The 18390-nt window shown below is 40.0% G+C and overlaps 1 protein-coding gene across 1 annotated transcript in view; it reads right to left on the reverse strand.

The window, feature by feature from the left end:
- The window catches only part of ADAMTSL1 (ADAMTS like 1), a 419209-nt gene that overhangs the window by 42419 nt on the left and 358400 nt on the right, over positions 1 to 18390 (reverse strand). The window lies entirely within an intron of this gene.

The raw sequence follows: 18390 nt of genomic DNA on the forward strand, positions 1-18390 counted from the left end.
ACAGGATTACAAGGAGAAGAATTAAGAGGAGGTCAGTTTTTACTGTGCATGTAAGAATGCCATGGTCATTTTCTTCTGTGCCTAAATTCTTTTTCTGGGCTCAGGAAGCTGGCAGGACATCAGACGCACAGGCTTGTGCTGGTTTCTCTCTCTTGATACCACTTCAAAGAGTCACACATTACACACAATGGTCCCTGCCAGGTTCCAGAGAGGGCGTTGAATGAATTTTTGGTCTTATCTCCTTGGCAACAAAATGTACAGCGAGCTCATTATTTTTGAGCAGGCACTGCCAACAGAGAAATGAAGAATTCCATAATCATAATGGATTTTCACATAAAAAGATTCCTGATAGAATGATGTTTTATGAGCTAAACTGGTCTTTCTACATCCTTTCAGAGATAAAGTATTACAGGTGAAGGATAAAAGAGTTCGAACTCTTAAACAGATATAGACATGTTACTAGGTTATGTTTCTAGAACAGGAATACAATTATTGTTATCATCATTTTCTCCTTTGGCCTACCCTACTTCTGGCCTGATCTATTTTGTAAGATTTGCTTTGATAGGTTCTCATGGGTAGAGAGCAGCAGATGGTCAACAAAATCCTTTGTAAACTATACAGTTTTTCAAAAAGAGCAAGAATCCTTTTCTATTTTCAGGAATGTTACCTATAACCCTAGCACAGGATGTCCTGGCAAAATGTTTCTCCCAGAATGCTCATGAAAACAGTTACACAAAAACCCCAAGCCCAACTACACCGATGTGTTCCTTACTGGGATTTTATTGGTGCCAAGATATGATTCTGGCTCATTTTCCCTGGCCTTCTTTCTACCAGCAAAGGGAAGTTGTTTTCCAAGCTGTTAGCCTTGTGTTTCTGAGGCTCTGTGGAATGGAAAACCCGAATCTGTAAGCTCTGTGATGGTCAAGATATCAGAATTCTTGGCACAGAGTAGAAGTGCAAAAGAATATCTGTGGAAGTGAAGTAGGTTCCCAATCCTAATTCACTTTAGATTCCCACTCAAAGAGGCATCAGTGGCATGAGTATATCCAAAGACCTGACCCTGAGACTTACCCTGGAAGGTGGGGAGGGGTAATTCAACCTGATCAAAAATAATTTACAATTGTAACCTTTGTCAATAATTTTACATTCCTTTGCAGAATATTAGATTGCATTTTGAGAACAGATTTAATGATTCCTATGGGTTGACGATAGTCATAATATGGTCCATGTCACTGAACAATTGTTTGAGAGTTGACTGACACTTTCCATGTTCTTCCCCCCTCCCAAGTTTCCAAGAGTCAGAGATTTATTAATTTCTAGAGCCCCGCTATTCACTCTCTTTCTTTCATTTTCTCTAGCTTTTTCTCTCTGCCCTCTCTCCTCCCTCCTTTGTACCTTGCCTCTGCTATTGACATCTCTGGCATCCATTCTATTCATCTATTCTTGAATAGTCAAGAAATAAACTTGATTCAGAGTTTAAAAGATACCCAGAGGAAATGCTATGAAAAGTCTTCCTCACACCCATCTCCCTCAACTACCTGGTTCCTCTTCTCACAGGCAATCAGTGTTCCAAGTTTCTTGTGTATCTGTAAGGTACACTTTTCAAATTAAGAAAATCATATACAAACTGGTACCCCAAAGAAAAGCATGCCTTTCTCTTTTTCTCCTTTCAAGAACAAAGTACAATCAAATTAGCTGTTTTTTTCAGGGAACCTACGGTTATACTGATAATATCAATGCCAATACCACTGGGCAATAAGGAGAGGAAGTTAAGGGTTGTGTGTGTGTGTGTGTGTTAGGGATGATTTCAAAACTCTTGTCTAGAAGACAAAAAGGTAGAAGTTGCATAGTAATTCTATTGCTTTGTGAAAGGAAAAACTGTAGCTAATTATAACAGATGAGAGTCACTTTATTTCCACAATATTAGCTGACTCAACTTTTCCAAAAACATAGCAGGATGTAGCACATGAAAAGGTGAAAGATTACAATCCCACACCCCCCACCAACAGTGGTAGACAAGATCTTGGAGACAAATCCTGCATGAATTTTGATTCTATTATAATCAACTATTTGCATGTGCGCGTGCGTGCGTGCGCACATGCATGCACACGCGCGCACACACACACACAGAGTGAATACAAGTGTCTAGACTCCACAGGCTAAGTACTGGACTTAGAACAGGAACTTATCTCTTTGCTTGGTGTTCCTCCCTCTCATGTGAAATTGCTTTTGCAAAAATTATAACAGTGAGAAAATTAAGACAGTGATAGAGATCTGATCTAACCAATCCGTATCTTGCCTTTAGCCTCCAAACTGCCATTAATCAGTCTTGGGCTTGGGCCAAGATAACTTTGGGAGACATGTAGTTTATAGTTTAAATGATAATAGCCCTTCCTGAATCTAAACTGCCTTTGTAAAGTTAATGAAAGACCACAAGGTTAGGAGGATGAGAGGAGCCTGAATTCTTCTAAGGTGAAGATGTAAATGATTACCAGCATTTCTGATGATCGATGACTCCACCTAGGCCTGTTAACTGGTCCTGTGGCCCCACCCAGAAGTGGACTGAGCATGCACAAGAACCATTTCCCACAACCCTATGATTGCATCCCTAATCAATCAGCTGTACCTATTCCCTAACCCACCAAACTATCCTTGAAAAACCCTAGCCTCCAAATTTTGGGGGAACTGATTTGAGTACTAAAATGCTGGTCTCCCATTCAGCTAGCTGTGTGTGAATTAAACTCTTCCTCTATTGCAATTCCCCTGTCTTGATAAATTGGCTCTACCTGGGCAGCAGGCACAAAGAACCTGTTGGACAGTCACACATGGTGAGATGTCTAATTCCCACCTATGTTCCTGTCTTGGCCTGTCTAATCCCAGTCTGTTGTTTAGGTCCCATTTCCCCATGAGGTCTACTCAGATGCCATGAGGTCATTGCATTTTATGAACAGCACTCTCCAGGATAGCCAGCATCTCCCAAACCCCCAGGCTCCTTAAAGAAATAATACCATCTATATTTCAGTGTGTAGCAAAGAACAAGCAAGGAAACTGCTCCTGGCTAGAAAGGCAGGCTTCACAAGTGGTCCAGAATCTTCCCTGAATGTCTGCCTTCTCCATGGGGTCCCAGAAATCCTACCTTAGCAGCCATCTTTGCTTCTAGCCCTAGAAATAAGGCAACAACGAGGTTTTATAGAGTACTTGACAGTTTACAAACTGTTTTTATATATTTAATCTAATTTGATGCTCAAATCAGTCCCGAGGGGCAGTTTATCAACCCACTGTACTGTTGAAGAAAGGCAGGCTCATTAAGATTATGTGGTTTGATCATAGTTCAACTCTGATTCCAAAGTTCATTCTCTTTTCATTAGTTTTGGTTCATTAGTAGGCAAAAGTCCTTTCCTTTCTCTTGTTTAATTTATCTGAGATAGGCTAATATTATCAAAGGGAACTTAACTAAAAAGTTAAATTAACTAACAAATACAGAAAGGAAATAAGAACTGCATAAAATGAATGTTAATGAAAAGATAGGTTTACTGGGGCCTGAATCCTCCTCCTTTATTCCTACTTCCAGGACCTGGCTTCTGAGGGCATTCTTAACTTTCTTGATTTTTCCACTTCAAGTGGCCAGGGGCAAGATCAAGTACTACCAAAATAAGAATGACTAATGTTAACTGAGCATTTACTATGTGGGAAGGCACCATTCTAAGTGCTTTACATATACTGCCTCATTTTTTTCCTTTCATAAACCCTGGAGGTATATGCAGTTATTACCTCTATTTTAACAATCAAAGGCAGAGAGTACTTCCATAATTTGCTCAAGGTCATGCAACTATTAGCAAGTGGCAGAGCCAGGCATTCTGGCTCCGGAGCCTGCTCCCAACTACAGTGCTATGCAAGCTCTAAGGTGCATGTAAAGGACCCCAATAGAGAGCACAGGGTTAGATGGATGTGTTGGAGTAGGTAGTTAGGCAGACATGAGCAAGGCAGAAGAGGGCACCCCTTCAGGAATGTCAGGCAACCATTTAGGTGATGGTCAGGCAGTTGTTAAACCGTCTCTCTAAAATAATAATTGGTTGCATCCAGTGCTAGGGAAAGGCAGTCTCCTAGTAGAAAACACCTGAAGCTGGTGATCAGCAGCTTCCTGATAAGAATTTGGGAGCTGGGTCAGCTCAAGCATGTACACTAAGAGGCAAAATGGTGGAGTTTAACTGGTACATGACCTTCCTCTAGGAACGTTTGACTGATAAGGGAAAAACGCCCCAAGGGAGCACGCCCACAACTTCAGTAAACACACTGTACACGCGGCCCCTCCCACGTGCTGACAGGCCACTGCTCATGCCGGCAGCCCACCCCAACGGAAGAATCAGAAGAGAAGGGACACAAACCCTGGGATCATTCTAATGCATAAAACCCCAAGCCAACCCTGAACAGAGCACTTGGATCGCTCAAGTTGCCGGCTTGGCCCTCTTCCACATGTACTTTATTTCCTTTTGTTCCTGCTCTGAAAATTTTTAAGAAACTTTCACTTCTGCTCTAAAGTTTGCCTCAGTCTCTGACTCTGCCTTATGCTCCTGGAGTGAATTCATTCCTCCAAGGAGGCAAGAATTGAGTTGCTGCCGACCTGTATGGATTTGCCACTGCTAACAGCTAGATGGAAACAGAATTGCCAGGGGAGCACTACAACCTTCCTCCTCTATCATAAATTCATAGAGCAGGTATTCAGCACTCTCTTTATTCCCCTTTCTCACCTGCTGATACTGCTTTCTCACCATGGCTTCTGTGTTGATCTTTTCTAACTAGATATGAAGTCCCTTGATGTCAGGGGCCACATCTCTGCTCCCATCCAGAGCTTGGCATAGAATGAACCCTCCCATATGGTACCTGTCTCCTGAATGATTTTTTGGTCAGTAGTTTACACTCTCAATGGCAATCAAGTTGTGATCCTATAATTTATGGAAGAACTTGTGGTAGAGCACAGTGAGAAAGAGAATGAACTTAGATTTTCAACAAGGAAGAGAACAGGTGAAAAAATGAACAATTATTAGCATCTACTTTGTAACCAGCACTAAACTGGGCACATTGCATATAGCATCTCATTTAACCTTTACTATAATTAGTTCCGTGAGCTTGGTGGGCAGATACTCTTTCCTTTTTCTTGCTTAATTTACCTGAGATTGGCTGGTTTTGTCAAAGGGAACTCAACTAAAAGGTAAGTTAAATTAATTAGCAAATACAGAAAGGAAGTAAGAACAGCATATAATAAGTAAGTTAATAAAACGGTAAGTTGACTGAGGCTAGAATTTACTTTCTTTATTTCTGCTTCCAGGATCTGGTCCCTAAGGGAAATCTTAACTTTCCCGATCTCTCTATTTCAAGAAGGGGGCAGGGCCAAGAACATTTATTTATAAATAAGGAGTCAGATGCTGAGGATTTGGAAAAAGCTTTTCTGACTGAGGTGCCCTGTCTTCTCTATCCTACAAAGTTGGCTTGGAACCAAGGCAGGAGGGTCTGCCTCCGCCTTCACAGATCACATCAAGGCCTTAGGCCATCATCCTGCCCTCTCTTCTATAGCCGGCCTCTGGGCTCTGATAGTGCTGTAAAACTGCCATTATAGCACCACCAAACACAAAGGGGCACAGAGCAAGAGTGGATATTCTCAACGGCCATTTCAGGGCTGAGGAAGGATTTATTTGGGAAAGAGTAGAGTTCCTTGTTTTCCCACTGATGGACTTTTAATACCTGTCTATTTCAGGAACATGAAACTCATTCACATCATTCCTGTTGGACATGGTAGGGAGGGCACATGGGTCTGGGAATTGTGTCCTGCTGCCAGGAAAGGGCAGGAGCAAGTGTGAGTGCATTTTCTCAATGTCCTCATTTCCTATCTAGAGTCTTTAAATAAGCCCATGCCTGGTGCTCACGATGGCTCAGAACAGTGGCGAGGCAGTGAGATTTACTGCCTTGCTTTCCACGTCCAACTATTTTAAGTGTCACTTATGCTCTGGTGTCTTTTTATATTTATGGATGTGCACTTCAGTCCAAAAAACTGCTGTATTCCTTCCTGTGGCTTCCCCGTAAATGCGCTCTGAAATGCCGATTTAGTTTTACACTGTATGTGCTATAGAGCTTTCTGCAGTCCCTATGGGGGCTCTATACTACACTTTGGATTTTATTTAAAAAAATACAAAAGTATATAAACAAGAGCCATAAATAACCAGAAAATATTGACCTTTCTTCTTAATAGCAAAGCATATTCTCTTTGTGGGCAAAGCTTTAGGAAATCAGAAGCATTTTCCTTGTGACATAAAACCTCAGCCTTCCAGTATAAATGAGGAAACAGATGCTGACTTGTGTCTCTTTGACATGAGTCCTTCCCTTTCTCTCTGTCTTCCTTTCCCACTCCTAAGGGGGCCAGTCCTCCCCTTCCCGGCATCCCTCTCCTTCCTTGGCATCACCTTCCTTGCCACCTGTTGGGTGGGTCCCCAGTGTGGATTAATTTTTACCTAACCTTTGACCGTCAGAACTTGCTGTTCCCACAACTAAGAGAGGAAGTAGTGATGGCCTTAGTCTTCCAAACAATTATATAAAAAATGGCTTCCCAACAGATGTGGCCCAGGGCATTCACTAACTGTCATTGTGTGCATTACCACATAATTGGATCCAGGAAGTACCCGATCCAGGCTGTACAAGAAAAATCCAGGCTGTAGGAAATGTGCAGGGTGGGGTGAAGGGTGGAGGTATGTGGGACAGATGATAAAGCTACAATTAGAATAGAAATGAGAGATGAAAACAACTCAAGAGGCCTTCCAAGTCAAGACCCTGCTACCTAGTCCTGTTTGAAATTACTTAAAAATACTTATGCAGCCTCTTCTATTCCTAGGACCTAGATCTAGCTGGGAGACATGACAGAAATAAGAAATATTTCCAATAATATAAAGTGGGGTAGGCTAAGTATCACATTGGTGACTTAGAGCTGAGGTTGATGAGAAAGGCAGACTCGTTGAGGTTATGTGGTTTGACCATAGTTCAGCTCTGATTTCAAAGTTCATGCTGTTTTCATTAGTTTTGATTCATTAGTTGGCAAACTCCCTTTCCTTTTTCTTGCTTCATTTATCTGAGATAGGCTGATATTATCAAAGGGAATGACCCGAGTGCAAAATCCAGTCCTGTTTCTGTAAATAAAGTTTTATTAGAACACAGACATACCCATTCATTTACTTACTGTCTATGGCTGCTTTCACTCTACAACTGCAGAGTTGAATACCTGCAACAGGGACTTTATAGCCAACAATGCCTAAACTATTTCCTATCTGGCACTTTACAGAAAATGTTTGCCCAACCCTGGTCTAGGGTGGGTGCTTTAGGAAGTCAGCAGAGAGTGATCATTCCTGGCTAGGGTGCTCCAAGAGGCTGCATGGAGGGCTTGATCTGTGCCTTGAAAATCTTTAGGATTTAGATAGATATGGTGGGGTGGGGGAGGGTATTTCAGGCATGGAAGTTACATGAGGCTCAAGGCCATGGCAAGTGTGAGGGAGAGGTTTGACTGGAACGAAGGAATTACCTGAGAGAGAAATAGGATGGAAGGATGGATGTAAAGGCTAGGTCTGAATAGCAAAGAGCCTTGAATGTCAGATTAAAATATTCTAAATGATTAAGCACACCATATTCCCATGCCAATTTCTATTATACATGGGCTGTACAAGATGGAGAAGTAACTTTTAAAATCTACTCTATCCCTGAGAATCATTTTTAAAAAGTTCTGATGCCTTGTCCCACCCTGAGATCTTGAATTAATTGGTCTCTGTTGGAATTTTTTTTTCTAAACTTCCCAACTGACTCTATTGTGCAATTGGGACCCCCTCTTACTAGATGAAGGAAATGGCCAGGCACGTGCCTGCAGAAGCTCAGGGCCAGGCAGACAGAGCAGGTGCCCAGCACATGTGAGCCAAATTAAATCAGCAATATTGGTTTGTACCAGAGCCAGCCTGATAAGCCTCTGTTTTACTAGAGTCAGCTCTGTAGCATTCAGTTGGCCACATGGTTTCCAATAAAATAAATCAATTCTGCCTGACCTTGTCTAATGCTGGAAAAGCCCATGATGCTCAATGCAATATTGCATCTGTTTATAAATGTGGGCATTTATAGATTTTTCTCTCACTGTTGCTTTAACATGACCATTTACAAGGCCTTACACAACTTGCCCTCTGCCTAGTTGCCTCTCTGATCTTCTCTCCTTCTGTGTACTCCCTCTGTTACCCCACTGTGGCCACACTGGCCTTTTTGTTGTTCCTGGAACACACGAGGCATGCATGTTTCATGCAGGCGGAACTCTGCACTGACTCTTCCTGTGCCTGGGATGCTCTTCTCCTCTCCTCTCTCTCCAGACATGTGAAGGCTCAAGAGCACACATTCACGTCTTTGCTCAAGAACTGCTTTCTCAGTGAGCCCTCTCTGGCCTGTTTAATTTTAAATAGGAACCTCCTTCCCACATAGGCACCACCTCTCCCTCTTATCCTGCTTTATTTTTCTTTACAGCACTTATTACCTTCTACCATATGATGCCATTTGCTTCTTTATACATTTATTTTCTATTTCTCCTACTATAACATCAGTTCTAAGAGAGGAGGGACTTTTGTCCGTTTTGTCTCTGCTGCCTTTGATGGTGCTGAATTGTATCAGTGCATGGAATACTTTGCCTCATCCCTTGAGGCTGAGCTTGAGCAGTTCCTCTGTTAAATGCCCCCTATCCCCACCCCAATTCCCCTTTCACCAAAGAAAGCAGTCTCCCCTCCTGTTCCTTTTGATTTCCTGTGCAACCTATAGAGCTTTTCTTACAATGATGATCAACTTTTCTGTCTGTCCTAACGCTTCTGAGCTGTTCAAAAACTGGGAGAAAGGCTCAGTACCTAGCATTTAACAAAGCCTGAGCAGGAAGATGTAAAGGAAATGAGCAGGACTTAGCAAACAGAAGGTTTGGGGTATTCTCCTCCTTATAACTACACGTTCTGCATTGCACACCTATGTAGCTCTCAATTTATTCTAACATCCTGGATTGAGTGATCTGGGATGTTAGATCTGTCATGTACCACTAGGAGGTACATGAGAGTTTCAGTGAGAAAAACTCCCAAAATTTGATGTCTTTGAGACTCTGTTCATTCTATGGCTGATGTTTCCCTTCTCATGTTAATCTATTTACCAAGTCCTATTGAAGTTACCTCTTACAGATCCCTGAATTCATCTACTTCTGTCCATTTTTTCTACCTCTGTACTTTATGCCACAGTAATCTATGGCTACCTGGAACACTGCAACAATTTCCTAAACAGGGGACTCTATCTATCCTCTTTCCCTAAAAAACCATCCTCTACACACCAGTCAGAATAAGCTTTTAAAAACACAAATCACACAATCTCTCTCTCTTGTTTTTCAGCCGTTTGAGACTTCCCATTGTACTTAGGGCAAAGTGTAAACGTCTTACTATGGCTTACAGAGTGCCAGCAATTTGCTCCACCTCCCTCTTCAGCCTTGTCTCAGGCCACTCCCCCTTACCTCTGACCAGGAAGGTTCTTGAAAGGTTTTCTATTTTCATTCTTTATAACCTCTGCCGGTTCCTCTGTCTGAAGCGCACATCCCCTCTCTTCACCTGGGTAACCTCTATCCAGTCTTCCAGTCTTGCTCAAACATTGGTTTCTCAAAGCAACTTTGGCCAAGCTGAGACCTGAAAAGCCCCCAGCTCTTCCCGCTTCCATCATGCTCTTCTTACTTGAACTACTTTCCCATCAGACTCTAAGTGCCCCCACTGGAATCACACTGCACAGGACTAGGAACATTGATTTGTTTGGCTTATTACTGTGTCCTCAGTACCTAGAACAGTGCCTGGTATAGTAAATAGATGCTCAATACTGTTTTTTTGAATAAATGAATGCAGACTAGGTTTGTATTTATCTTATTTACCGTGTGTCCTTAGCTCACAGTACAGTGTTTGGCAGAGAGTAGTCACTTGGTAAATACTTCTTGAACAAGTAAATGGGTCCATTTACTTTCAGACAGTGCTTTCCTAGGCCCTTTATCACCAATTTCAACTTTGGATATTAATATTCATTCAACTGCTTTCTCATATACCCTCCTACTTTGAGAGGGTTACATGTGAACACTGTGAGTTCTGCCTTTAGACTCCAGACCTGGGTCCTGTATTCCAACCATAGTTTTCATACCAGCGTGATATTATTTGTAGGAGTGTCCTAGTCTTAACCTCAGTATTGGAGAAAGAAGTAATTCCTTCAACTTTTTGCATGAGATTTAGGGTCAATAAGAGCCTTGCCGCTCTTAGCAGGGATGTCTGAACTGCATCTCATGCCAGCTGGGTTCTGCAATTCTCAGCAGAGGAATAAGCAGAGGAAAAAATGCGTAAGTTGTCTGTCTTGGGTGGTCAGAACAACACTGCCCAACTGCAATGTGTTGGCTGTGGCCTCACAGCCAGGCTTTGCAGGGCTGGAAGGGCTCTAAGAAGTGGAGCTGCCACCCGTGCAGGCTCTGCCTGTGATGGGCCTGCCGCCCTGGTGAGCATGTTGGTGCTACTGTGTGTGTTGGCTGTGCCCCCTCGAGCTTCCCACCACGGAGAAGGGCCAGTCACAGTGAATTCTTTCATGGAAAGGCTTCTTTCTGTACACTCAGGTTGGAATGACTGACCAAATCTCCCTCCTCTTGGTACATCACAAGGCATGAGAAAAGGCTGGTGCTGTTTGCTCTCTGTGGGGCTGACATGAGCCTCCAGTGGAGATTTGTGAGGAGTTCCTCTGAAGGAGGCATGGGAGCTTGCTCACTAAGGAGAGTGTGTTGCTAAAAAGAGGGGGCGGGCCAAATGTATGCTGAAAGATACTTGAACAGCACCTAAATAAGATGTTGGAAAAAGGCACTGCTTTTATTAAGTCACATGTAATTACATATATATATATATATATATATATTTTTTTTTAAGAGACAGGATCTCACTTGTTGCCGAGGCTGGAGTGCAGCAGTGTGATTATAGCTCACTTGCAGCCTCCACCTCCTGGGCTTACGTGATCCTCCCACCTCAGCCTCCCAAGTAGTTAGGACTACACCTCAGCCTCCCAAGTAGCTAGAACTACAGGCCTGCAACACTATGCCTAGTTAAATTTTAAAAAAATTTTTTGTAGAGATAAGGTCTTGCTGTGTTGCCCAGGCTGGTCTTAAACTCCTGACCTCAAGCAATCCTCCCATGTCAGCCTCCCAAAACATTGGGATTACAGGTGTGAATCACCATGCCCAGCCTGGTTGCCTTTTTTTTTTTTTTTTTTTTAAACTGGAGCCACCTGAGGCTATGTAATTCTGAGGAAACTCCAGGCTCTTTAGAGCTTTTCTCTCTTTCCCTACCTTCCTGAGGACAATTTCTACTCCTCTAGGTTTTTTTTTTTTTTTTTTTTTTTTTTTTTCTTTTTGGTGTCTGTGTGTGTGTGTGTGTGTAATATGGTTTGGCTGTGTCCCCACCCAAATCTCATTTGAATTATACCTCCTGCAATTCCCATGTGTCATGGGAGAAATCTGCTGGGAGGTGATTGAATCATGGGGGCAGGTCTTTCCCATGCTATTCTCGTGATAATGAATTGGTCTCATGAGATCTGATGGTTTTAAACATGACAGTTTTCCCTGCATAAGCTCTCTCTTTGCCTGCCGCCATCCATGTAAGACGTGACTTGCTCCTCCTTGCCTTCTGCCATGATTGTGAGGCCTCCCCAGCCATGTGGAACTGTAAGTCCATTAAACCTCTTCTTCTTCCCAGTCTTGGGAAGAAAACGGCAGCATGAAAACAGGCTAATACAGTGCATCTTTTAGGGTCTTTGACCTTATGGAGAAAGCCTAAGCCAGTGACAGGATGAAGGACGTGGTGATACGGTGGGAAGGATATGATCCTCAGAAACAGGGAATATGTCAAGACCCCCATAAGACCTTGGTGTCCTTTCCAATAATAAGGTAGAGGGACCAGATCAGGGGTTGGCAAACATTTTCTGTAAAGGGACAGATAGGAAATAATTTAGGTTTTTGGGCTGTGCAGTGCCTGTCACACGTACTCAACTTTGCTGTTGTAATACGAAAGCAGCCACAGACAACAACTGGGTAAATGAATGGGTGTGGCTGTGTTACAGTAAAACTGTATTTACAAAAACAAGTGGTTTTTGTAAATCTGCAGAGGATCTCCTTGAGTATGCAGCAGAATGCACATTGGTGGCGTGTGTGTGAAGTCGGGGAAGAACCACTTAAAAGAATGAGAAGTACCAGTGTCTGAGGCTCACACAGGGTAGGGAACACTATCTGTTTCCACAAGCCAGACCTTGTGATTTATAGGGCATTAAGTAGAATGTGGTATAAGAGACAAACATATCAATGAAATAGAATAGAGAATCTAGAAATATACCCACATATATAAGAACAATTGATTTTCCAGAAGGATGCAAAGGCAACTCAGTGGAGAAAGGACAGTATTTTCAGCCAATTGTAGTGGATCAGTTGGATGTCCATATGTATAAAAACAAACTTCAATATATAGCTCATGTCATATACAAAACTAACTAAAAATAAGTCATATACCTAACTTAAAAGTTAGAATTATGAAACTTCTAGAAGAAAATATGAGGACATCTTTGAGACAGGAGTAGGCAAAGATTTTTTAAATACAATACTAGAAGAATGAGCCCTAAAAGAATAGATGGAAAGTCTTAGCCAGAGCCATTAGGTAAGAGAAAGAAATAAAAGGCATCCAAATAAGAAAACAAATCAAACTATCTCTCTTCACTGACTATATGACTATACATCTAGAAAACCCTAAAGACTGCCAAAAGGCTCCTGGAATTGATAAATGACTTCAGTAAAGTTTCAGGATATAAAATCAATGAACAATATCCGTAACATTTCTATATACCAATGACCTTCAAGCTGAGGGCCCAGTCAAGAATGCAAGGCCATTTACAATAGCAACACAAAAATACACAAAAATAAAATATCTAGGAATACATCTGACCAAGAAGGTTAAAGATCTCCACAAGGAGAACTATAAAACACAATGCTAAAAGAAATCATAGATGACCTCCATAAATGGAAAAGCATTCCGTGCTTATGGATTAGAAGAATCAATATCATTAATATGGCCATACTGCCCAAGGCAATCTACAGATTTAATGCTATTATTATCAAACTATCAACATCATTTTTCACAGAATTAGAAAAAACTATTCTAAAATTAATATGCAACGAAAAAAGAGCCTGAATACCCAAAGTAATCCGAAATAAAAAGAACAAAGATGGAGGCAACATGCTACTTGACTTCAAATTATACTACAGGGCTACAGTAACCAAAATAGTTTTCAAAACTAATTGAAACCAAACAAAAAATTGACAAGTTGGACCTAATCAAACTAAAGAGCTTCTGCACAGCAAAAGCAATTACCAACAGAGTAAACAGACGACCTACAGAATGAAAGAAAATATTCAAAAACTATATATCCAATAGAGGTCTAATATTCAGAATCCATAAGGAACTTAAATTGAGCAGGCAAAAAAGAAGTAACCCCATTAAAAATGGGCAAAAGACAGGAACAGACATTTCTCAAAAGAAGACAATGAGATACCATTTCAGACCAGTCAAAATGGCTACGATTAAAGCATCAAAAAACAACAGATGATGGTGATGCTGCAGAGAAAAGGAAATGCTTTTATACTGATGGTGGAACTGTAAATTAGTTTAGCCACTGTGGATAGGAGTTTGGATATTTCTCAAAGAACTTAAAACACAACTATCATTCAATCCAGCAGTCCCATTACTGAGTATGTATTCAAAAGAAAATAAATCGTTCTACCAAAAAGACACATGCATTTGTGTGTTCATTGCATCACTATTCACAGACATGGAATCAACCTAGGTGCCCATCCACAGTGGATTGGATAAATAAAATGTGGTACATATATACCATAGGATACTATGCAGCCATAAAGAGAATGAAATCATGTCCTTTGCAGCAACATGGATGCAGCTGAAAGTCATTATCCTAAGCACATTAATGCAGGCACAGAAAACCAAATACCACATGTTCTCACTTAGAAGTGGGAGCTAAACATTGGGTACTTATAGACATAAAAATTGCAACAGTAGACCCTGGGGACTACTAATGAGAGAGGAAGGAACAGGGCAAGAGCTGAAAAACTATTGGGTACTATGTTCAGTATCTGGGTGATGGGATCAATCATACCTCAAATCTCAGCATCCTGCAATATACCCACGTAACAAACCTGCACATGCACCTCCTGAAGCTAAAGTAAAAGTTGAAATTATTTTTAAAAATTAAAAAAAGAATAAGTTGAACCTCATCAAAACTAGTATCTTCTATTCTTTGAAAGACACTGTTAAGAGAATGAAAATACAGCTGCTGACTGGGACAAAGTATTTGGAAATCACATATCTCATTAAAAGACTTGTATTCAAAATATATTAAAACACTGAAAATCTGATATAAGTAAACAACTCAATTTTTAAATAAAGGGCCAAAAAATTGAGCAGACATTTTTACCGAAGAAGAAATCAGGATGGCAAATAAGCGCATGAATAGATGTTTGACACTACTAGTTATTAAGGGAATACAAATTAAAACCACAATGAGAAACCACTACACACACAGTAGAATGTCCAAAATGCAGAAGACCAACTACAGTAAGTTTTGGTGAGGACAAGGAGAACTGAGAACTTTCTTACACTGCTGGTGGGAATGTAAAGTAGTACAACTACTTTGGAAAACAGTTTGACTGTTTCTTAAAATGTTAAATATATACCTATGATACGAACAAGTCATTTCACTCCTAGGTGTTCAACCAAGATAAATGAAACCATGTGTGCATACAAAGATGAATATACATGAATTTCACAGCAGATTTGTAATAACTAGAAACTGAAAATAATGATTCCGTCTCCGAACAGGTGAATTATTAAACAAACTGTAGTATATACAATGAAATACTAATTAGCAATAGAAATACCCTATAGATCCATGTTACAATATGGATGAATCTCAAAGTAATTTTTCTGAGTGAAAGAAATCAAATATCACAAAGGCATTATTCCTTTTCTGTAACATTCTATAAAATGCAATCTAGTTTACCCTGACATAAATCAGATCAGTGGTCACCTAGGGTGGGAGCAGTGGTGGTGGGGGTAGGGGTATGAGGGAACAATTACAAAGGGTATGAAGTAACTTTGGGGGCTGATAAATATGCTTATTATATTGATTGTGGTGATGATTTCACAGGTGTATACCTATATCAAAACATCATATTTTAAACTTTAAATATGTATTATATATTGAATATCAACTATCAAATTGTCAAATATGGGTCAAATATATAAAGATGTACTTGTATCTTATAAATGAATAATAAAGGAGGTGAAAGATCTCCACAAAGAGAACTGCAAAACACTGCTCAAAGAAATCAGAAATGACACAAACAAATAGAAAAACATTCCATGCTCATCAATAAGAAGAATCAACATTGTTAAAATGGTCATACTGTTTAAAGCAACTTATAGAGTCAATGTTATTCCTATTAAACTATCAATGACATTTTTCACAGAACTAGAAAAAACTGTTTAAAAATTCATATGGAACCCAAAAAAAGCCTGAATAGTCAAAGCAATCCTAAGCAAAAAGAACAAAGCTAGAGGCATCACGCTACCCAACTTCTAAGTATACTGCAGGGCTACGGTAACCAAAAAACATGGTGCTGGTACAAAAACAGACACATAGGCCAATGAAACAGAATAGAGAACCCAGAAATAAGGCCACATACCTACAACCATCTGATCTTTGATAAACCTGACAAAAACAAGAAATAGGGGAAGGATTCCCTATTTAATAAATGGTGCTGGGATAACTGGCTAGCCATATACAGAAGATTAAAACTGAGTCCCTTCCTTACTCCATATACAAAAATTAACTCAAGATGGATTGAAGACTTAAATGTGAAACCCAAAACTATAAAAACCCTAGAAGACAACCTTGGCATTGCCATTCAGGTCATAGGCATGGGCAAAGGTTTCATGTTGAAGACACCAAAAGCAATTGCAACAGAAGCAAAAACTAGCAAACAGGATCTAATCAAAGAGCTTCTGCACAGCAGAAGAAACTATCAGCAGAAGAAACTATCAGCAGAAGAAACACAGCCTACAGAATGGGAGAAAATTTTTGCAAAGTGTACATCTGACAAATGTCTTAACATCCAGCATCTATAAGGAACTTAAATTTACAAAAAACAAACAAACAAAAACCCATTAAAAAGTGGGCAAAGACGTGAACAGACACTTTTCAAAATAAGACATACAGGTGTCCAACAATCATATGAAGAAAAGCTCAACATCACTGATTATTAGAGAAATGCAAATCAAAACCACAATGAGATACCATCTCACACCAGTTAGAATGGCTATTATTAAAAAGTCAAAACACAACAGATGCTGGCAAGGTTGTAGAGAAAATGAAATGCTTATGCACTGTTGCTGGGAGTGTAAATTAGTTCAACCATTGTGGAAGACAGTGTGGCAATTCCTCAAAGACCTAAAGACAGAAATATCATTTAACCCAGCAATCCCATTATTGGGTATCCCAAAGGAATATAAATCATTCTATTATAAAGACACATGCACACATATGTTCACTGCAGCACAATTCACAATGACTAAGACATGAAATCAACCTAAATGTCCATCAATGATAGACTGTATAAAGAAAATGTGGTACATATACACCATGGAATACTGTGCAGCCATAAGAAAGAATGAGATCATGTCCTTTGCAAGGACATGGATACAGATGGAGACTATTATCCTTAGCAAACTAATGCAGGAACAGAAAACCACATACCTCATGTTCTCACTTATTAAGTGGGAGCCAAATGAGAGCACAGGGACACATAGAGAGGAACAAACCACACACTGGGGCCTGTCAGAGAGTGGAGGGTGGGATCAGGGAGAGGATCAGGAAAAATAACTAATGGGTACTAGGCTTTATACCTGGGTGATGAAATAATCTGCATAACAAGCCCCCATGACACAGTTTACCTGTGTAACAAACCTGCACATGCACTTCTGAACTTAAAAGGTAAAAAAAAAAAAAAACAAAGAGAAATATCAAAAAACTATCAAAGGACTTGAATAGGCAATTCATAAATGAATATAAATGATAAACATAATAAAAACAAAATTATATATGCATTTATACCATTTTTCATATTGTATTTTATACTATTGTATATTCACCAATTAAAATAGTAAATGTAAAAATTCTTGGTCATATGTAGTCTTGGCAACATTTTGGGGAAATGGGAACTCTCATACAGTGCTGGTGGGCATATAAAATCGGTAAAACTTTGTTGGAGGGCAATTTGACAACATACAACAAAAATCTAAAATATTCAATGCTTTTGATACAACAATTTCACTTCTAGGAATTGATCCTAAGTAAATAGGGGTGCACACAAGGACTTAGAAATAAAAATATTTATATCTATTTTGATATAATAGCAAAATATTGTAAAGAACCTAAAACATTAGAGAATGTGTTGAATAAGATATAGTACCTCCTACCAATGCAGCCATTAAAAATGAAATTGTAGAAGACTATTTGGAGACATGGAAAGCTGTTACATACCATTAAGTGAAAAAAGTTACTATCAATATATAGAGTATATTTCATTTTAGGCAAAAGATATGTATAATATGTATATTAATGTCTATGAAGAAGGTATTTGAATGAATTATCTCTGAGTTAGGTAACTGTAGATAATTTTCATTGTCTTCCTTCTGCTTCTCTCTAATTCATTGTTCTAAAATGAAGATGTATTACTCTCATAATAAAAACTCCAATAAAAGTTACTTTTCAAAAAATATCAGTGCTAATGCCCTATAAATGATACTGTGAGAAATATTAGTTTTAGGTCTTAGTGGCCAAAAAAAATATTTAGCAGAAGTCTGCAAAAAGGTTTTGGTGCTGCAGGGAGGCCTGAAATGCTGCTGCTCTATAATTGGAGCCCTGTGGGGTACTGCTTGGGTCTGGACCACCAAAAAGCGATGGCATGACCACCAGCCTTGCCCTCCAGAGCAATCGGCACAGTTTTGGCCTCCCTGCAAAAAGAATAGTTGCAAACAAGGATAAAAAAATTAGCACCTGTTTTGCCTAGGACAATGGGTCCAGTTAGGTTGCGTCCACTCGGCATGGCCGAGCCTCTACTGGGCATTTCTATGTCTAAGCCATATGGTCAAGAGTGTGAGAGCAACAAGCACTTGCTAGTCTCAAGTTTTCGTTTTTATAGTTATGGAAAAGTGAGGCCCAGGTGGG

This window comes from Macaca thibetana, chromosome 15 (assembly GCF_024542745.1).
Source record: "Macaca thibetana thibetana isolate TM-01 chromosome 15, ASM2454274v1, whole genome shotgun sequence".
Taxonomy (NCBI): Eukaryota; Metazoa; Chordata; class Mammalia; order Primates; family Cercopithecidae; genus Macaca; species Macaca thibetana.